The 22,734-nt window shown below is 37.9% G+C and overlaps 1 protein-coding gene across 5 annotated transcripts in view; it reads left to right on the top strand.

Moving 5' to 3' along the window:
• Nucleotides 1-22,734, top strand: part of GHR (growth hormone receptor) — a 276,203-nt gene that overhangs the window by 88,414 nt on the left and 165,055 nt on the right. For 3 of the 5 annotated variants that reach the window (XM_047866685.1, XM_047866668.1, XM_047866694.1), the window contains exon 2: nucleotides 17,127-17,278. The exons of the other annotated variants lie outside the window; for them this stretch is intronic. The gene's annotated coding sequence lies outside the window, so the exon portion shown is untranslated. The remainder of the gene's footprint in view (nucleotides 1-17,126; nucleotides 17,279-22,734) is intronic. 5 annotated transcript variants of the gene reach the window in all.

Below are 22,734 nucleotides of genomic sequence, written 5' to 3'. Positions count from 1 at the left end.
GCAGCACATGGATCTTGGCAGACCAGGTTCATGCCTGCTGTGTCCTCGTAGTAAACCCAGCCAGAAGATTTGCTCATCTGTAGAACCAAATCAGGGTATACTCGGATGAGGGAACTCCATGGAGTGCAAGTCTGCCTGATTTGGGTCCTCAAGTGAGGAGTTTTGCTAGCCCTAAACAAGGAGCTGAATCATAGTCCGACTCACCATGGGGAATGCCTTCTGGCCCCATCTGACCAGAAGGCCTGGTAACAACTCCTAAAAGCAGTGTGGCCTAGCAGCACTTGAGCTGAGAGGCGAGCAGGCAGAGTTGATCATCCCCAGAGCAAAGCCAGTACCAGGCATGGAACATTCCCAATGTATGCAGAGGCAGGGAGATGAATTCACAGCCAAGGCTGAGGGTAGCTCCCAGCTCCTCCCAATCAGAGAGCCTGTTTGGGAAACTGAGAGCAGTCTGGAGCAGCCCCTACTCTCATGCCCAGGCATGAGAGCTGAGACAGCTCCACCTACCATGGAGAGTATCTTCCAGCCCCATCTGACCAGAAGGGCTGGAGATAACTACTGGAAGCTGTGCAGTCCAGTGACACTTGAACCAAGAGGTTGGCAGAGCTGGTACTTCGCAGAGCAAAGCCAGTGGCCCTGTTTGGTCAGGGAACTTGGAATGCAGGTTGGCTTGAGTAGGATAGCCACTAGCATGCTTTACCAACTCTAGAACTGCTTCTCCTGCTGTGCCCAGGCAGAGAAGCTAATTCATAGCCCCACCCATTGCTGAATACAGATTTCAGCCTGTTGAACCAGGGAACCAGACCCGGGCACATAGGAAGCTGTAGAGCCCATTCAGCAGCCCTACATATAGTGGCACTTGAACAGAGAGCACAACCCTTGGCTTTGTCTGTGGTCTCACCTGACCAGGAAATTGAATGCACAGTCTGGACTCATTTGGGTCCTCAAACAACAGATTGTATAGGTCTGTCTTGATAGGGCAGGGAAGCTAATTCATAGCCCCATCTACTACTGAATATAGTACCCAGTCCCAACCATCTAGTAAGCCTGACCTAAGAATCTAGGCAACTGTGGATCTCATCCTACAGCTTCACTTAAGTAGGAAACAAAGCCAGCAGCCCTATCCAACTGTTCTCAGCCAGTGGCAAACCACTCCTACCACCATCCCCATCCTCTGAGCTTGGCAATTGCCTTGCTCAAAAATAGATGATAAAAGCAGGTGCCACTTGCCCAAGGACGTTACCAGCAAGCACACACAGAAACCCAAAATGAGCGGACTGGTGAAAAACTGTCTCTGCCAAAGCAGAGACCTGTAAGGTCTGGGAGAGGAGCCTGATTACTCAAATGAGGAAACAGCAATGTAAGGAGTCAAGGATCATAAAAAGGTAAATATGACACCGCCAGAGGAAAATAATAAAGCTCCAATAATAGGACACTAATAAAATGGAGATCTATGAACTGTCAGACAAAGAATTAATAATAATTCTCTTAATTTTAATGAGCTACAAGAAAACACAGACAACTAAATAACATTGGGAAAATAATGCATGAACAAACAAGAAGTTTGACAAAAAGATAGCAGCCATCAAAAAAACAAATAGAAATCCTAGAGTTGAAAAATACAATAACTGAACTGAAGAATTTAGTACAGAGTTTCAAAAGTAGACTTGGCCATACAGAAGAATCAGTGACCTGGAGGATAGGACACTAGAAATTACCCAGTCAGAGAAGGAAAAAGAATGAAAGAGTAAGGAAAGCCTATGGGTATTATGGAACACAATGAAAAGGAATATTTGCATTATGGGAAATCCAGGAGAAGAGAAAGGGACAGAAAGTATATTTAAAGCAATAATGGCTGAAAACTTCTCAAACCTGGGGAGAGGAATGGTAATCCAGATCCATAAAGCCCAAAGAATTCCAAATAGATTGAGCCCAAGTAGGACTATACCAAGACACATTATAATTAAATCATCAAAAGTCAAAGAATTTTAAGAGCAGCAAGAGAGAAGAGAGAAGTTCCAAACAAGGGAACCCCCATCAGACTACTGGCAGATTTCTCAGGCTAGGAGAGAATGGGATGACATATTCAGGATGTTGTAAGAAAATAACTGAAAATCAGGAATTCTATACCCAGTAGAGCTGTTTTTCAGAAATAAAGAAGGGATGAAGACTTTCCCAAACAAACAAAAGCTGAGGGTATTTATTACCACCAGACCTGCCCTAAAAGAAATGTTAAAAGGAGTTCTTTGAAAATTAAAATAATGCTAATTAACATCATAAAAACATAAAAAGATAGAGTAAATCCTTCTGGTAATATGTTTTGTTCTACAATATGGTAATAGTGGGGCATAATTCACTTAAAACTCTAGTTTAAAAGTTAAAATCAAATGTAGTACAAATAACTTATAGCTACAATATTCTGTTATAAAATTCATGTTACAATAAAATAACATGTAGATTTTAAAAGCAAAAACTTAAAATGTGACCAGGAAGAGAAGTAAAATTATAAAGTTTATGCATTTTATTGAAACTGTTATCAGTTCAAAATAGGGTATTATAAATTTATGTAAGCCTAATGATAACCACAAAGGAAAATCCTATGGTAGTTATATAATAGGACATGATAAAGAAGTCAAAGTGTACTGATAACAAAAGACATCAAAATACACAAAAACAGCATGATAAGAAACATGGAACAATGAATCTACAAACAACCAGAAAATAGCAAAATAGCAATAGTAAGTTCTTACCTATCAGTAATTACTTTAAACATAAATGAATTAGGGTTTCCAACTAGAAAACATAGAATTGTTGAATTGATTAAAACAACAACAACAACAAGATCTAACAATATGTTGGCTTCAAGAGACTCACTTTAGCTTTAGAGAAGACACACATGGACTGAGAGTGAAGGGATGGAAAAATACATTTTAAACAAACGGTAACCAAAAAAAATAAATAAATAAAAAAGGAAAAAGAAGAAAAAAACACAAAAATAAAAAGCAGGGGTAGCTATCCATATATCAGACTTTAAATCAAAAATGTGAAAATGATACAAAAAAGGTCATAATGTAATGATAAAGAGGGCAACACATCAAGAAGACATAACAATTGTAAAGACTTATGCACCCAACATTAAGGCACCTAAATATGTAAAACAAAAACTAACAGAGCCAGAAGGAGTAATATAATAATAGTTGGGTATTTTAATTCCCCATTCTCGGCAGTGGATAGATCATCTAGACAGAGAATCAATAAGGAAACAGATTTGAGCACCACTATAGACCAAATGGACCTAACAGACATATACAGAGCATTCAATCCAACAACAGCAGAATGCACATTCTTCTCAAGCACACGTGGAACATTTTCTTGGATAGAACATTTGGTAGGCCACAAAACAACCTTAGCCAATTCAAAAAGATTGAAATCATACTGAGTATCTCCTGTGAGCACAATGACATGAAATTAGAAATCAATAATGAGAGGAAAACTGAAAAATTTATGAACACATGGAAATTAAACAGCAGTCTGCTCCACAATCAGTGGACCAAAGAAGAAATTAAAGGAGAAATAAAATAGCTTCTTGATATAAATGAAAATACAAACACAGCCTACCACAGTGTAGGATGCAGCAAAACAGTTCTAAGAGGAAGGTTCATAGCAATAAATGCCTAGATTAAGAAGCAAGAAAGATCCCAAATAAACTACCTAACTCTGTGCCCTAAGGAACTAGAAAAGAGAAGAGCAACCAAGCCCAAAATTAGCAGAAGAAAGGAAATAATAAAGATTAGAGCAGAAATAGGAGAAAACCAGTAGAAAAGATTAACCCAACTAAGAGTTGGTTCTTTGAAAAGATAAACAAAATTGACAAACCCCTAGATAGACTATCCAAGAAAAAAAGAAAAAGAACCCAAATCAATGAAATTATAAATGAGAAAAGAGACATTACATCTGACAATAAAACATTTGAAGGATTGTAGGAGGCTACTATGAATAACTGTATGTCAACAAATTGGACAACCTAGAAGAAATAGAAAGATTCTTAGGAACATACAACATACCAAGGCTGAGTCAGGAAGATATAGAAAATCTGAGGAGACCAATTACTAGTTAAGGAAATTGAATCAGTAATTAAAAAATCTCCCAACAAATAAAATCTCAGGACCAGATGACTTCATTGGCAATTTTACTAAAAATTCAAAGAAGAATTAACACCTGGGGCACCTGGGTGGCTCAGTCAGTTAAGCATCTGACTCTTGATTTTGGCTCAGGTCATGATCTCATGGTTTGTGAGATGGAGCCCTCCGTTGGGCTACGCAGTGACAACATGGAGCCTGCTTGGAATTCTCTCTCTCCTTCTCCAACCCCCCCCCACCCCTCCTCTGCTCATGTTCTCTTTCTCTCTCTCAAAATAAATAAGTAAACTTTAAAAAAAAGAATTAACACCAATATTTCTCAAAATCTTCAAAAAAAAGAGACAGAGAGAAGACACTCCCAAACCTATTTTCAAGGCCAACATTATCCTGATACCAAACCCAGAAAAAGACACTACTGGAAAAGAAAACTACAGGCCATTATTTCTGATGAATATAGATGCAAAAATTCTCAATAAAATACTAGTAAACCAAATCAGCAGCAAAACAAAAGGATTACTTACCATGATCAAGTGGAATTTATCCCTGAGATGCAAGAATGGTACAACATACACAAATAAATCAATGTCATACATCACATTAATAGGATGAAAGAAAAGAATCATATGATAATAGATGCAGAAAAACAAACATTTCACAAAATTCGACATCCATTTGTGATAAAAATTCATAACAACTTAGGCATAGAAGGAATGTATCTCAACGTTATAAAGGCCATATAGGACAAGCCCACAACTAACATCATACTCAATGGTGAAAGGCTGAAAGCTTTTTCTTTAAAATCGGGAATAAGACAAGATGTCCACTGTCACCACTCCTACTTAACATAGTACTAGAAGTCCTAGCTAGAGCAATTGGGGGGGGGGGGGGGAGGGGGCGGGGAGGAAGAAGGAAAGAAGGAAGGAAGGAAGGAAGCAACGAAGGAAGGACGGAAGCAACGAAGGAAGAAAGGGAGGAAGCAAGGATCAGAATTGGAAAGGAAGAAGTAAAATTATCTCTGATTGAAGATGAAGGATTTTATATAGAGAAAATCTTAAAGATTAAATTAAACTGTTGGATCTAATCAATAAATTCAGTACAGTTTCAGGACCCAAAATTAATATATAAAAATCAGTAGCATTTCTATACACTAACAATGAATTTTCTGAAAAAGAAATAAATCCCATTTATAATAGTATAAAAATAATAAAATACTTGGGGATAAATTTAACTAAGGAGGTGAAAGAACTCTACTCAGAAAACAAGACATTGATAAAAGAAATCAAAGAAGTACAAATAAATGGAAATATATCCTGTGTTCATAGACTGGAAATGTCAATACTACTAAAAGCCATCTATAGATGTAATGCAGTCCCAAATAAGATTCCAATGTCATTTTCTTTACAAAACTAGAAAAAAAAACACTCTTAAAATTTATATGGAACCATGAAAGCCAAAGAAATCCTGAGAAAGGACAATAAAGCAGGAGGCATCACACTTCCTGATTTCAAGGTATGCTATAAAATTATAGTAATCAAGACAGTATGGTACTGGCATAAAAACAGACAAATAGACCAATGGAACAGAATTGAGAGCTCAGAAATAAACCCAAGCATATACGGTGAACTAATATTTGACAAGGAAGCCAAGAACACTCAATGGAGAAGATAACCTTTTCAATAAATGATGCTTGGATAATTGGATATTCACATGGAAAGGAATGAAATGGGACCCATATTTAAAAAAAAGTTTTTAATGTTTATTCATTTTTTAGAGACAGAGAGAGACAGAGCATGAGCCAGGGAGGGGCAGAGATAGAGGGAGACACAGAATCCAAAGCAGGCTCTAGGCTCTGAGCTGTCAGCATAGAGCCCAATGCAGGGCTTGAACCCATGAACCATGAGATCATGACCTGAGCCAAAGTTGCCCCGAAAATGGGACCCATATTTTAATGCCACTCACAAAAATTAACTCAAAATGGATTAACTTAAATGTAAGACTTGAAAGCTCATGAAACTTTAGAAGAAAGCATAGGAACAAAGGCCTTCGACATGGGTCTTGGTAATGATTTTTTAGACATGAAACCTAAAACATAAGCAACAAAAGCAAAACTAAACAAATGGGACTACATCAAACTAAAAGCTTTTGCACAGCCAAAGAAACCCTCAGCAAAGTGAAACAACAACTTACAGAATGAGAAAAAATTATTTGCAAACCATATACCTGATAAGGGGTTAATATTCAAAATATATAAAATACTCCTATAAGTCAATAGCATAAACAAACAACCCAATTAAAAAATGAAGAACCTGAATCCATAGAAGATGCCCAAAGGCCAACAGGTACATGAAATGATGTTCAACATCACTAGTTGTTAGGAAAATGCAAATTAAACCACAATGCGATATCACCTCATGCCTGTTAGGATAGTCATTATCAAAAAAGAGATAACACATGCTGGCAGGGGTGTGGAGGAAGCGGGGGCGGGGGCCCACTACACTGTAGGTGGGATTGTAAATTGGTGCAGCCAGTCTGGAAAACAGGATGGAGGTTTCTCAAAAAATTAAAAATAGAACTACCATATGATCCAGTAATTCCATTTCTGGGAATGTATCCAAAAGAAACAAAAATACTAATAGGAGAAGATATGTACACTGCCATGTTTACAGCAACATTATTTACAATAGCCAAGACCTAGAAGCTATCTAAGTGTCCAGCAATGGATGAATGGATAAAGAAATTAGGATATGCAATAGAACATTATTCAGCCATTAAAAAAAAAATCCTACCATTTGGGACAATATGCTTGGAACTTGAAGGCATGATGCTAAGTGAAAGAAGTCAGAGAAGTCATACAGTATTTGTCCTGTATGTATGTATGATTTCACTTATATTTGGAATCTAAAACAAGCAAAAGAACAACACTCGTAGAAAGAAGAGGTGGGGGATGGGGAGGGGGAAGGGGGAAGGTGGTAGAGGGTACAAACTTGCAGTTATAAAATAAATACGTACCACAGATGTAATGCACAACATAATGAATATAAACTAACACTACTGTTTGATCCACAGGAAAGTTATTAAGAGTGTAAATCCAAAAGTTCTCATCATAAGGGGAACATTTTTTTTTAATTGTATCCATATGAGAAGATGGCTGTTAATGGAACCCCTTATGGTCATCACTTCACAGTATCTATAAACCAAGCCATCATGCTGTGTGCTTTAAGCTTATACAGTGTCGTACGTCAATTATTTCTCAATAAAACTGGAGGAAAAAAAGACCTGAAACTGGTGCAATTGAGATGTAAAACCTTAATAAATTGTCCCCTTAATTACTTCCTTTAAAGCACTTCAGTGAATTTGTTAGATTTTTCTCAAGTGTAGCAGAGGTTAACATTAATTTCTTATGTTTCACTGCTACTCTTAATGCCTAGAAACAGTCCATCTTTATCATAAACACTTAAAGCCAAAAATTCCTAAAGAGGCAGTATGGTCCAGGAATTGAGGACTCTGAAATCAGATGGGCTACTTGGAATCCTGGTTCGGCTACTTCCCCACTGTGTGACCTTGGGCTTCAGGGTCCTCTCCGGCAACATACAATGTTTGCAGAGCTTCACAAAATGTAACGAGCTTCTAATAGTGTTTCACCCTGTTGCCGGGGAAGTAGGAGAGAAATGATAAGGGGAAAGGAGGCAAGGCTGAGGGGCGGGGGCAGTGAGAGAAAGCTAAAAAAGGTAAGGTAGAAGAAATCTCCAATATAAAATGGCTATTTTTTTGTTTTGTGTTGTTTTCTAAGAAGAGACATATAGGTGTGCTCACGTAGCTTTGAAACACCTTAGCACTCATCAGCAAAAGGTGGAAACTCATGCGGAAGCAGAACGGTGGGCCTGTGTGACCTACATCCTAGCCATTTGCCTGGGCATCCCTTTGGTCGGATTGAGCCCTGTTGGAACAAAGGATCTCGTGGACAGGATTGGGGCAAACTTAACCTGGCTGTTTGCACTGGATTGCCAAAATGTGTAATTACTCACCAGCGCTTGCTAAGGAATCCATTCAGGGTTTTTGGCCCAGAAAGGATTACATTTACTATTTGGAGGCATCTTTTTCAGGCAACCTGTCCAGGCTTTTGTGACACTTCTTAGTTTGACATGTAGCAGTTGAACCTACTGGTTAACTCATTAGACATCTATAATTTAGGAGCTTATCTTCTCAAAAGAAAAAGAACCCTTAATCATGTCCTAGTTCTTTCTTCTAAGAATGACCATAACTGGGAGTTTAATATCAATGGACTAATTGGAGGGTTGAAAAAATATGTTTTGGAAAGACAGTGATAACTTAAGAATTGTCTTTAGATGAAGGTTTCCTTTTTAAAACCTGAACTGAGCTTTATCGAAACAATAACTGAACTTTGAAATAAGAGCGAACTGCCAGGTTAGAAGCTCCAGGAGGGCAGGGATGTGTCTGTGTTGTTTATGACTCTAACCTTTGGGCCTCGGTTAGTACCCAGGTCATAGACACGCAATAAATGCCGAATGAATGAGTACAATGTTTATAGTATTGTGGCTGTCCCTTCGAGTAATAATAAGCCAAAGGGGGATAGAAGATGTCTGTAAGCCAAAACTGAAGTCCTTATGCTTGAAATGTCATCACGTCTTTCTGGTCAGAAATTACTTCGTCTGTTCCAATTAAGAGAAAATTGTGATGTAAAGGAAACAAAGTGAGATGTTCTATTCATATTGTGTTTGACATCTGCATTAAGTTTGGAGTAAAAATTCCCCAATTCCTATTGTGTTGAAATTGTCAGATGTTTCTTAGTGGTATTGTTCGTTCCAATTTGAAGTGAAATTAGGTTGCTTCCATAGAGTAGACATATGTTTTACGTTATTAAAATGGCATGCCTTCTGGGCATCGCTGGGTACTCCAAAAGCTTGCAAGGTTTCTCTTGATGCTGTGCCCTATTGCTATTGCAGAGTCTGATAACCAGATTAGGCTTATTCCCTCCCTGATATTCTTTTGATCATTTCACAATACATCAAGTTCATGCACACAACTAACTGGCTCAGTTCTCTAGTCTTCTCCGATTACATCTAAAAGTTTAGACATTAAAAAAAAAAATGGTGAAAATCCTTTCCCTTCGCCACCCTCCCCTCCCTTTCTTTCCCTAAAAATGTTTTTTTTTTATTTCATGAAACTAGTAATAATATTAATCATTAATTAATTGTACTGATACTATTGTACTGATACTATTAGGGGATGTGTGTGCCATTGTTTTGAACCAAGCCTGTAGACATACAGCAAGTGGTCAAGAGAGATGACAACTGATGGTAGCTGAAGTTGCTTCTTAGAATAATTAAGTACTACACTGGCGATTATATTAATGCTGAAATTTCTTATTAAATGTATTTTGTGTGTGTGCATGTTGTTGCTTGTTTGTTCCCTTACAGTCTTCTTGGGATGTGAGAAACACATATGCTTAGGAAACAGAGCCTCCTTTTCTCCTGTTGGTATGGAAGACATATGCAGAAGGAATGAAAGGATGTGTTTTCTCTTGCCAGGGCTCTGTGAGAAATAACACTGGTAGAGAAAAAGACCCACAGAGAAGTAAAAGCTTATGACACTTTCTCCTGGAAGATTAACCTTACCTTCTTCAGTGTTTCCCCTGCCTCAGAGAGGCACATTTGGAATGACCAAAGCAGAGTGCCCAGCTTCTCTGCTCAGAGTTAGCCAGCCTTTCGATCTCCATCTTCCTCTTTCCAGTGCGAATGGAACATTGCATGACCATTTCTGACTTTTCCTGCCATTAGCACACTCAGCCTAGATGAATAATTCCTAGTTGAGGGGGGTGGGGAATTTTGGCATTCACAGAGAACCAAGTTGATATCTGATGTGTCCACTGGAGAAAAGGGAGAAAGAATTATTCTTTGGGACTCTGAAAATGTAAACACAAATAGAAAATTAAAGCTGAAGAATCCACTTGGAGTCAATTAAAAGTGTTAAACTCTCCATTTGTCATGTGACTTATTCTTGGCATTCAAGAAGCCAGAGGCTCTTGTGGTCTAATCTGGAAAGAGTCACTGACTCGCTGCGTCACCTTGGCCAATTGGTTGATCTCCTTGTGCCATAGTGCTCAGTCCAGCTGCTGGATGGGATGAAAAAGCAAGACCTCACTGAAACCAGATGCTGCCTCTCTGAAAAGCTTTCAGCAATAAATAATATCGTATATACTTTGTTCCTGGCAGCAAGTACTGAACTGTTATAACCCCCTGTTTTCACTTGCTTCTAAATTTCTGGAAATTTCTCCTTTGGGCTTGAATTTTTCCATGCTTGTCCTCAGCCCAAAGCTTTTTGGAAAGTTTGACCAGAATTTCACTTAGCTATTTTTCCTGAATGATGGGAGAACAAGGGCACTGCATTGTTTTTTTGCTCATAAAATAAATTTCAATTTTTCCTGGTCTACCTCAGAAAAATAGCTGAGCTGCTATATTTAAAGCATTTAGTAAAGGAATCATGGTACAGTAAAGAATGCCCGCAGAAGATGATTTTAGGTTGCTTGGTATATTCTGTCTTTAAACAAGACCACACACAATCAGGACACATAAAAAGTTTGAGTTTAATTTTAAAGATGGCCAAAATGGAAGATTCCAAATATTTTCTCAGTAACCCATCCCTGGTTACCAGAGGCAACTTGAGCTATCATCAATTGTCATCTTTCTTGACCACTTGCTCTATGTCTACAGGCCTGGTTCCTAAAAAGACTTCATGATTATGGCATTGAATTTTGAATAAACTTGACCATGTCTTTCAGGTAGCCTTCAAAGAATGCTTCTCTGATCATCATCCTTTCACAGCACTTATATTTACATACATGCGTGATATCTTCAATATGTTTCCCTACCATACCAATAGCTCCATTAGGGCAGGACCATCTGTTTTACTCACCATTGTCTCTACAGCACTTAGCTTACTGCTGAACATACAGTAGAACCCATTGCTGATTGAATAAAATGGCCTTGGGTGCAGTTGTTCTTGCTGGAATTTGTTCATAGATTTGCCCACTCAGACATGCATGCATACATTCAACAAGCAACATTGTCTACTTTGTGCCAAAGCATTACTGGGAATCCATCTGTACTATGTCAGATAGCACAGAAGTTCTTAAGGATTTATTACATATACAGCAAAACAAAAACAATTACATTATTTGGATACCATTACTGTACCTATAATTGGAATATTGGACTAAAAAAGCCAAAGCCAACCCCGGGGAATTTATCATTTATTGAACATCCCTATGTGCCTGGCACTGTATTCGGTACTTCAGAGAACAATCAGTAAGACCGTCTCTGACAGGAAGTCACTTACAGGTTAACAATGGCAAGAAGGCAATACTAAAATAACTGTTATACAAGGGAGAACATAATAAAGAGTCAAAAGCAAGAGAGAGATTACTGTACCACAGGATATCTTGTGATCTTATGCAAATCTCCTGACAAATCAAGAAAAGTGTTTCCTTTTTGGTCAGAGGTCCCAGGAAATAAGCAGTTATGGTTCTTTTCAAAGCCACATCCTACACTTCTTAGTCCTACTAGCCTTGCATGCTCTTTCTGTGCCTTCAACCATGAGAAACTGGTCAAATATATCAGTACTGGAAAACAAACTGGAATGAAGCTCAAGCTCTTGACATCAAGGTTCTTAGGGTTGTTGTTGTGTCCAGAAGACCCTAAGACCTCTTCATGTTTTACAGGCATGGGTATGTTTTTGTCTGTAGGTTTCCTTGTTTTGCCCCAGGTTTGAAGAACATGTTACAGTGACATAAGCGTGCACAATTATAGGTGATTGAATTGAGGACTAAGCTCCAGCCACACTGATTTTCCTTCTGTTACCTCATCCACCAGGCTATTCCCTTGCCTGGAATGCTTTGTGCTCAGATTTTGGCATAGCTGACTCCTCTTGTCATCCAGTCTCAACTCAACTGAAAGATCTTCTGTGATCCCAGTTAGATGAGTAAGTCCCCCACCCCCATTTCCATCACCCTGTTATGCTTTCTTTATAGCATTTATTCCGTCTAATAGTTCTTTTCTCGCTTACTTGTTTATTTTTTATTGTCAATTTTCTTTCACTAGAATGTCACTTCCATGAAATAGGAGACCTTTATCACCGGTTTAGAGGGCCCTGGAAATTGTGTGGCATATGATGGGCACTCCCACATGTTTATTGAATGATAAATTGAATGTGTGAGTGGCTAGGTGCTGAGGGAAATGGTCTGCAGTCCTATTACGCTCTTTGCCTGAAGAAAACTTCTTGCAAGAATATCAGGTGCCTTTGCCTTAGCTTGAGGTGCCTTTGCCTTAGCTCCAGCCCATACCTCTCTACATGTGCAACAGTGGGCACTAGGAACACACATATCGATGTTTTTCGATTAAAGGATGGCATCTTGGATACAGGTTCCCTTTAGGCTGTAATGTTGTTGAGGCCAGTATCTCTCAAGATTTAATTCATGTTTCTTAACCTGAGCCTTTCACACAACTGATATACCAGGTGTGATCTAGAATTTTGCTTCGGGTTTATAAAGCTGTTTATGCTGTATATCTTCTCTGAAACTTTTCCAGCACATTTTAAAAGCTCTACAGTTTTGCTTGCTAATGATTTTCATCTGCCAGAGAGCTTGTCTAGTTAAAAAGCAGATCACTGAAGACACTTTTGGCACATATATTTCATATTACTTAAGTTAATTTTGTTTTAGTTTTGTTTTGTTTTGCTTTGCTGGGAAAACCTGTAATAAAGGAAGAGAAAAAACTGACTTCTCTTTTAAAAAGTGAAGATGTTACTTAGGCGGAGAGTTGTAGTTACATAAAATGTACTTCTCTAATTCTTAACTGAATCAAAAATGGGACAAGCAGATAATTTTTGGAAATAGTTTGGGTTGAAAGGTTTTGGCATATTCATGGGTTCTCTCAGCTGCTCAAAAATAATTTTGAAAGTCTTATTTGCATTCTCCAAATTAAAGATTTTGGCCAAAAGGAAATGCTAAAGTCATGGTTTTTCTCAGGTTGACTTGTTGGGTGTTAGGAATTTATAAGCAGGATTTTGAAGGGGGATCATAGATGGGACCTTTGTACAAAGTCATTGGGCCAAAATAAACACTCCATTGTTCCATAGTTTTGTATTGCAAATAGGAAAACATCCCTATAATTATTCTATTAAGGGGACACAGATTACCAGATTTATAAGAAAAGGCCAGTGGTTGATTGAGCCACTTTTTGTGTGAAGGGTGGTGCACAGTAACTGCCAAATTTCTGTCAACACAAGAAAAAAACATCCATATATCAAAAAAATTTTTTTCTCATGTATTATGTAAGAAATTTATGCATGCTAGTACTTAGCAAAAGAAACTTTCTGTTTTCAGCAATCTGTTGAAAAATCTTGATCAAAGGCATTTCCTATTTGAAGCTTAAAAGTGACAATGTAAATACAGATAAATTCAGTCTTAGCATCTTTTTACCACGTTTTCACTCTGGCAATAATATTAACTATGGTGATCAAAATAAAACTGCTAAATATAAAAACATTTTTCTCAGGAAGCATCTAGGTGGCCCAGTTGTTTAAGCGTCCACTTTGGTTCAGGTCTTGATCTTGCACTTCATGAGTCTGAGCCCCGTGTAGGGCTCTGTGCTGACAGCTCAGAGCCTGGAGCCTGCTTCAGATTCTGTGTCTCCCTCTCTCTCTGTCCTTCCCCTGCTCACACTTTGTCTGTCTCTCTCAAGAATAAGTAAACATTTAAATTTTTTTTTCTTTGATCTTGAAATAACAAGTCAAAAAAAAAAAAAAAAACTCCACCCACTACTCATCCTACAAAAGAAATTGGTGTCTAATTATCACTCTTTTCTGCTGCCAAGGTGGGTTGTCATTGCAGCTGCTGGCTGGGCAACTTTTCTCACTCACAAGGTTATTTGTCCCTTCATAAGAAAGAGGATCAAAACCCAAAGATGTGCCTCCTTGTAGTGAGATTGGCTCTGTTTCCATTCAACCAAGCCTCCTTTACTGGAGGAGAAAAATAACATTTTATCAGGGCTCATAACTTTCTGGACATTATGCAAGATAATGAAGGAGGCAGAGATGAGGTCTTGCTTCCAAATGTCAGATCTCTTTCCCTTTGGGCACTGAGGAATGAAGGGGCAGAACTGAAAAGCTCTAGATCATTTTTAAGTAGATTTTTTTTTGTGACCCACATGATCACATTTATCAGGCACCTTTTCCAATATGAAGCAGTGTCAGTTTAACAGCAAATATATTCAGTAAGTCTCTCCTGTCCAAAGGACATTGATAGTTTGGTAAAGAGAAGACACTGTACATCTCACTGTCGTAGACAGGCTGTGGTAACCTGAGTGAGCTCAGGTGACAAAGAAAATACATTGGAACTACAGAGCAAGAAAAGTCCCTCCTGATTTGGTAGCTGAGGACAACTTTCATGACAGGCGGGGTAGGCCTGGAAAGCTTGGTAGATCTTACAAGATGAAAAGAGCTAAAGTGTCGAGAGAAATAGCTGGGTATGCCAAGTAGTATTGTACATTATTGACTAAGAGTTTGGGCCAGTCCATACAGCAAAGTTAAAGAAGTTGAGTATAGAGAGGAATATAGCTTAAAAATAGACCAGGACAAGTTGTTTGGGGCCTTGATTGTCAGCTAAGGACTCAGGGTCCTTAGGGAAGTCATTAAAGAATATTAAACAAGAAAATTTCATGTTTGGAGATAGACTTTCAATTCCTGGCGGAAAATTAAATGATGAATTGGAGACAGAAGAGTTGGACAACAGGGACTGTGTGGTAATAGTCCCCAAAATGAACAAAGGGAATAGATCCACTTTTGTATGTGATTACAGTAAGACCTCTTCACAGATTAGTGTATTTCAAAGGAGTAGTATCTGTTTAGAGCACAAATTAAGTGGAACAATTCAGTGGAGTTTCATTGTAATGGGATTTAGTTTGGTGATCCAGCTGTGGAATTAGGAACAATATCTCATGATGATGCAGATCACAGTGAGCTGATAAACCCTGTAGGACATGTATATTCAAGTATATACATCAGTACACATTTCTCTTTACTTGTTAAAATTCTGGCCATCTTCTTACTATCTGCAATGCTGAAGATTGGAAGGCTGTTTGTCTTTGCCAACAGTTAAGGCAGCTCATTCCCTACAACTACAAGATGTCTGAGTCCTGAAAGTGAATCTGTCTGGCAAGTTTTGAATTTGACAGCCTTCATGAGAGTGAGTGTTCCACACTGTGTTTAACTGAAGCCCATGTCACAGACACTGCCTAACTCATGGTAGGTCACTCAGTTCCTGCTCCATTTGAGGTCTCAGCTGATTTCAGATCCATGGTGGAAATACCCTCCTTGCCTAAGCTGAGTTAATGAAATGCATTCACTCTTGTCATCCCTTCATCTTTGAGATATAAGATCTATGATTTTTTTGGGGGGGGGGATCTATGATTTAAAAATATCCCATTATTAACTAAAAATGGAGCCAAACTTCATTCTCAGGACCAAAAGAAAAGTGAACAAATGGAGGGACTCTTCAGCCCACCTTCCCTATGACGCACACGCCCCCCTTCCTCACCTGCAACAAGTTAAATGTAACATTAGCACTAAACAGGCTACAACTTACAACACAATTAAAATTGTGATCAAAGAGGAGAAATTGTCATGTGGATGTTCAGTTTTAGAAATGATAATGAGGAAGACTCAGACAGTCAAACATTTGTGAATGAGTGGGGGCACTTACCTCTGAAATGACTGACATGGAAGGAAATGTCCACACTGTCTTAGAGAATAACAGATGTTGCCAGTTTAGTTGAAGGGGCAAGACAGAGAGCCATGATAGAACTCAGAGTGGCACATATGGTGTTATCTATTGCATACTTTGCCTTTTTGCTGTAAAGCGGGAACCACATTGGAACATGAAAAATAAAATCTTTTCAGACTGGGAAATAATTAGATGTCAAATCACAGACTTTTAAATTTTCTAAATACTGATGCAACTCAATTGGGGCTCTAGAAATGACTACCAGTGCCCAATATTTTATTAACATATAAGGAGTGCCTGTTTTGCACAAGCTCTGTCATATTCAGAGATAGATTGTTGGCACAAACTAAGTCAGTCACCTATCCTCTTGGCTTTTCGTCTCTTTTAATGAGAGGAATAGCTGGAGTGTTTTCTAGGGAAGCAGTTGAAGCTGCTGGTCAACTCTATGGGAAATGTTTGTGAAGGATACTATTATATGACATGCAGAATAAATATATAAGGAAAATACTTCTGCACACATGAAATATAAAAGGAAGCCTATTCGGAATATCTTTTTTTAAGAGTAAAATCCTTTTATTTAAGCCACTGATTCTCTTTCTAAGGAATTCCCAGTAAGAGCTTCTGAGTTTATCCTCAGTGGTTCTGGTGACAAGAAAAGAAGATGAATTATGGCCTTTCTCCAGATACTTTCTGCCATCATTTGAGACCATGAATGTGGCATTCTGGTGCTCTTGCACTCAGAAACTGACATAACCACAGATGTGTGAAGCTCACTCTGGATCATTACACTACAGGGCTTCTGCCTGTGCTGTCATTTTATTGTTACTGTATTATTAATTATGATGGCTCTCAACCAACTGAAACATGCTATAGTCTGTGAAATGTTTTGGTTCTTGTTTTAATAAGTATTTGCTGGAAGGTTCCATGGTGGTCTACGTGAGTAAGATAAACCAGCTTTGGCATACCCATTTGTTGTGACTTACGTGACTAAATAAGATCCCCAGGTCCAGCTTACCTAGGGCTTGTGCATGTGTTTGTGACTTCCAGGGACAGAGATTGAGAACCATTTGTTAATCATTGTGCCCCAAATCAGTTTTTCACTGGAGTGAAGTGCTTAAATTAACTTTTTTGAAGCTAGTTAAAAATATGCTTTTTTTCTTTTCTTTTTTTTTTTTTTTTGCACTAATCAGACACGGCTGGCACCAGAACTCTGGGAAGCCTTGTGACAGGACCTAGCCTGTGCAATCTCACATGTGATTTGCCGTTCTTCCTGGAAGGTCCACTCTGTGGCTTTTCTCTGGAATCTATGAAGAAAATGTTCCTCAGCCTAGCCTAGAAACAGGTATTGAGAAAGCTCCCCTTCCTTGTCATATAACACTGTGTCTGGGGAGGGCCAACTGCTGAGCCATGAGGGTGGGTAGGGTGCATTTGGGGGTGACAGTCATGGATTCAGTGACCGGAACTCACCTGAGTAACCATTCCAACCCTCCTCTGTCAGTGTTGTCCAGGAGTGGGTGCCCTACACAAACTTCTCTTTATCAGAACCTCTTTTTATCTTTCTATCTGCATAAATTTGTGCGGGCTTGTTATTTTTGACCCTGGGCAGGGATATAGATTTAGAGCTCTCTAATACTCTTATTTTTTTTAATATACTCAGGACCCTAAAATAAGTGTCCATGTACCTGCCACCCAGATGAATACATCAAAAGTAAATATTTTTCCCATGTGTGCTGCCTAGCTTCTATTTGTAAAGAAACAAAGTACACAGGTGAATTTGAGGTTCCCTGTTTTGCCTTTCTCGGCATCACCCTACTCTCTGCTACCCCAGAACAACTGCCATGTGTTGACCTTTGTACAGTCCTGTTTTTATACATTTAAATTTTGCTACATATATAAAACATGATTATTGTATGCGTGAAATACAAATTATTTGTGTATTTTAAAATACTCATGGGATGCCTGGATGGCTCAGCCAGTTAAGCGTCTGACTCTTGATTTCAGCTCGGGTCATGATCTCACAGTCATGAGATTGAGCCCCATGTCAGGCTGTGCACTGGGCATTGAGACTGCTTGGGCTTCTCTCTCTCCCTCTCTGTCTCATGCACATGTATTTGCACACACTCTCTCTCTCAAAAGAAATAAATAAAATTTTCATATATTTCGCTTTATTATTTCTTAAATATTTATTTTTAGAGAGCGCAAGTGGGGGGAGGGACAGAGAGAGGGGGACAGAGGATCTGAAGCAGGCTCTGCACTGACAGGCAGACAGCAGTGAGCCCGATGTGGAGCTTAAACTCACGAACCAGGAGACCATGACCTGAGCCAAAGTCTGACACTCAACTGACTGAGTTGAGCACCCAGGTACCCCCATATGTTTTACTTCAAATATGGACTGTGGTATTCTGGCAATCACTACTTTTACTATCAAACATTCTGTTTTCAGAATTTATGTTTTTATATTCCCCTTGCTCATTCTTTTAAAAATTTCTGTATATTACTCCATCTCATGAAAATATTACAACTTATCCATTCCCATACTACTGAAAATTTAAAATGATTCAATTGTTTTACAAAAATAAGTTGTACTTAAATCAATACCCTTAGACATTTCCTTTAGGATACATGTAATAGAGCTTTTCTGGAGTATATATCAGTGGGCTTACCACATCATAGGGTATGTGCATTTTCGTGTTTGGTAGACACTAACAAATTGCTCTCCATAGTGCTCTCTTACCAATTGACACTCCCACCAGGTCCTTGCTCACACTTATTATCAGACTTAATTATGTGTGGGTTGGTAGATATGAATCAGTATCTCATTGTTTTAATTTTCATTACTCTGATTATTCATAAAATTGAACATCATTTTTATAGGGCCATTAGGATTTCCTCCTCTGTGAATTATCTATTTCTACTCTTTATTTACTCTTTTATTGTCTGTTCTCTTTATTGATTTACAAAAACGTGTAAATGTGTATGATCCTAATGTATATGTATTTTAATATGTGTTTATATTTCATACATATGACTCATACTTTTTCATATATTGAAAAATATATTGTTGAAACTTTTGCCTCCTGTCTGTTGATGGCATTTTAATTTTTTTCATGACCTCTTTTAACACAATTTTAAAATTTTGATAAAGTTAAATTTCTTTTATTATTTTGCATTTTGTGCCTTGCTTAAGCAATCACTTTCTCCTCCATGAGTACATTATATTTAAATCTCTCCTGTACTCTAAATTGCTTTAATTTACTTCTCAAAGTTTTGTTTTACATGTGTAGACATTGAATTTACATGGAGCTAATTTGTATATGTGGTGTAAAGCATGGATCTATTTTTATTCTATATGAAAAACCAGTTGTCTCAATACCATTTACTGAGCTCTATTCTTTCTCCATTATTTGCAGTGCCTTTTCTGTTGTGTTCTAAGATCATATATATGCTTTAAACGTTTCTAGGCTTTTTTTTTTCCCTGTTGATCTCAACTTTCCTATCCTTATAAGGTACCATGCCATGTAAATAGTATGCCTTTATAATAGGCATTTTTTTCTTGTGCCACATAATTGTGAGAATGCTTGAAAAGTTTCATTTTAAGTATGCTGTTAGGTACAGGTTTTTGGGTGACATATTTTTGTCAGATTCAGAAAACTCTGGATTTCTAGTTTATTAAGAGTTTATCATAAATGTTAAATTATAAACACTGGTTTTCTACATGGTAGCATAACCATTTGATTACCTCTTTAAAATTATTAATGCAGCAGATTATATTGCTAAATCTTTCTGATATTGAACTGTCCTTGCATTCCTGGTCTAAATGTTACTTGTACAGGATGTTTCTATTGTATTATGTTTTGGGGCTTTTTTTCCCTCACAATGTCTTGAAGCATATTTTGGCAGACTTGGTTTTTTTTAGGTATTGATTTAAATAATCACTCTTCAGAAATGTTTCTTTGCAAAGCTAAAAATGCAGAGGTTTTTCTTTCATTTTTTTTCAAATACGTATAGTTATTACCTGGCAATAATGATTCTCATTTCTGCCTACTGAGAAAAAACATCCACAGAACATGAGTCTATAACATCTCCTCTTTCTATTCCTAAACTATGTGAGGCCTGCCACTTTCCCAAGACCATGATTATGCTCACCTTCTCTTTCCCTTCTTAGAGTCTGGGTGGGTTGTGACCTTCTCAGTCTTCCCTGATGTGGGTCCCCTAACAACTGTGCTGATTCTTAAGGCAGCAGAAGCCTGCAACAGCCACATCATCAGTGCTGACCTTACACCCATGTACCCATGCACCCCTCAGCTGGGCCGCTCACTCCCACATCAAGCAACATTAGTGTTCCCATTTCACACAGATTATCTATCCTTCTCCCAAACAAAGTAGAAAATCTAACACATTTTAATTGTTCTTTGAGGTAAACTCACCTATTTTCCTCATCTAAAATTTTCTTTAACTGTTTTTGATCAGTAGAAAATGTGGCCTATATTGTTTTTACAAACAATATTTGTTTGAGTTGGTTATCATGTTTTACCTTTGTTTTTCCTCACCATTTATTTAGTCATCTAATAAATCCTTATTGTATGTCTTCTATTGGCCTGCTGTGGTTATAGGTGCTTGGAAATATAACAGTGAACAGAACAGATAAAATCCCTGAACTCATATAATTGACATTCTAGTAAGAGGACATAAATAAAAATCAGAAAACAAATAAAGATAAGCGCTATGGAGAAGAATAAGATATAAGAGTTATTATTAATCTGGGTTTTCAGGGAAGAGCTCAAAGATGAAGTGATATTTTAATGGCTATTTGATGAAAATCTGGGAGAAAAATATCCCAGAGGGAATAGCATATGCTGCATGGGGTCTTCAAGAAACATCAAAGAGTCCAGTGTGGTTGGAGAAGAATGGGCAGGAAAAGTGTGGTAGATGAAGGCAGAGATAGTGATTAATGGTGGGGGGAGAGGGTCAAAGGAGACCAAGTAAGACTTTTAGACCACTGTAAGCACGTTGGCATTTACTCTAAGTGAGATGGGATGCCATCTGAGGGTCTTGAACAAAAAACTGACATTTTCTTGTTTTAGCAAGATCTTGATGGGTGACTTATATATTTGGGGATAAGGGTTTTCAAGACCAGAAGCATGTAGACTAATTAAGAAATGTTTATAAGAATCCAGATAAGAAATATTGGTGACTTGGGTGAGGGAGATAAAGATAGAAAGAAATTATCACATTCTGGATGTAATTTGAAGGCATGTCTGAGAGAATTAGTTGATGGGTTGGTTTTCAAGGTATGACTGAAAGGCCTGAGAATCTGGAAGGATTAAGGTGATATTTAATGAAATGACCAACACTGTGGAATGAAAAGGTTAAGAGGGTAAAATCAAAAGTTTGTTTATAGATTTATAAGTTTGAGATTCCAGGGGCGCCTGGGTGGCGCAGTCGGTTAGGCGTCCGACTTCAGCCAGGTCACGATCTCACGGTCCGTGAGTTCGAGTCCCACGTCGGGCTCTGGGCTGATGGCTCAGAGCCTGGAGCCTGTTTCCGATTCTGTGTCTCCCTCTCTCTCTGCCCCTCCCCCCGTTCATGCTCTGTCTCTCTCTGTCCCAAAAATAAATAAATGTTGAAAAAAAAATTTTTTTTTAAATAAAAAAAAAAAATAAGTTTGAGATTCCTATCAAGCACCCAAGGGGATTATTAGTCAATTGGATGTATAAGCCTATAGTTCGAGTTTTGAATTAAAGTTATATATTTGGAGAACATAATTATATAGATGATATTAATGACATATTACAAATGGAATCACCTAGGAATAAGTGTAGGTAGAGAAGAGTGGATGATAAGGACTAAGGTATTCCAATGTCACGTGGCTGGGAAATGAAGATGACACAGCAAAATAGACCAAGATGAAGTATCCAGTGAGGTAGTAGAATCAATGGAGAATAGTGTCGAAATACCAAATTATGATAGTGTTTCAAAGAGTGATCCATTATGTTGGATGCTAATAAATCAAATGAGATGATTAAGAACTAACCACTAGATTTAGCAATGTAGAGGTCATTAGTGGCAAGGACAAATCTATGTCATTGGAGTGGTGAAGGTTAAGGCCTAACTTTAATGGGTTTAGGAAGGTGGACAAAGAGGAATTGAGAATAAGAGTCTAATGTAATTCCTTTGAGAAGTTTGGCTTTAAATGGGGGGCAGAGAAATGGGTCAACAAATATAGGTATAATAACTGGAATAGTTGGGATAGAACATTTTAAAAAAGACTTTCAGTATATTTTTAAAATGATTGATGTCTTCTTGCAAAAATAGTTCTTTTAATAATTATTTAAATTAGAATCTTTAGGTAGAAAACTGTTTTCATATGTCCTCTGCCACCTGCTCACCACAAGACTTAGTGACAGTTTAGCTAGGTATCAAATTCTAAATGGATGGTTATTTCTCTGACACTTAAAGGTTTTCATTTGTGTTTTGACATTTGTTGTTGCTGAGGAAAAATCTTCTACTGGTATGTTTGAATTCATTAGTGGATAACCGGCCTCTTACTTGAAGTCTCTTTAAAGAGTTTTTCTTTATCATGATGCCCTATTGTGAATTTACTTTTTATTTATAATCCTCGGTGAGTATTGTGGGTTTTTAATCTGAAAACTCATTCCATTCTTTTAATTTTATAAAATTAATAATAACCTTTTCCAAAAATGATTCTTGCAGTTGAATTAAATTCTCTCCTGGAACTCCCACCATATGTGGGTTGGAGTTCCTCAATCTGCCTTCCATGGCTTGTAATTGCTCTTT

The sequence above is a fragment of the Prionailurus viverrinus genome, chromosome A1, assembly GCF_022837055.1.
Source record: "Prionailurus viverrinus isolate Anna chromosome A1, UM_Priviv_1.0, whole genome shotgun sequence".
NCBI lineage: Eukaryota > Metazoa > Chordata > Mammalia > Carnivora > Felidae > Prionailurus > Prionailurus viverrinus.
The sequence above is the reverse complement of the archived record's forward strand: the minus strand, read 5'-3'. Positions and strand labels throughout refer to the sequence as shown.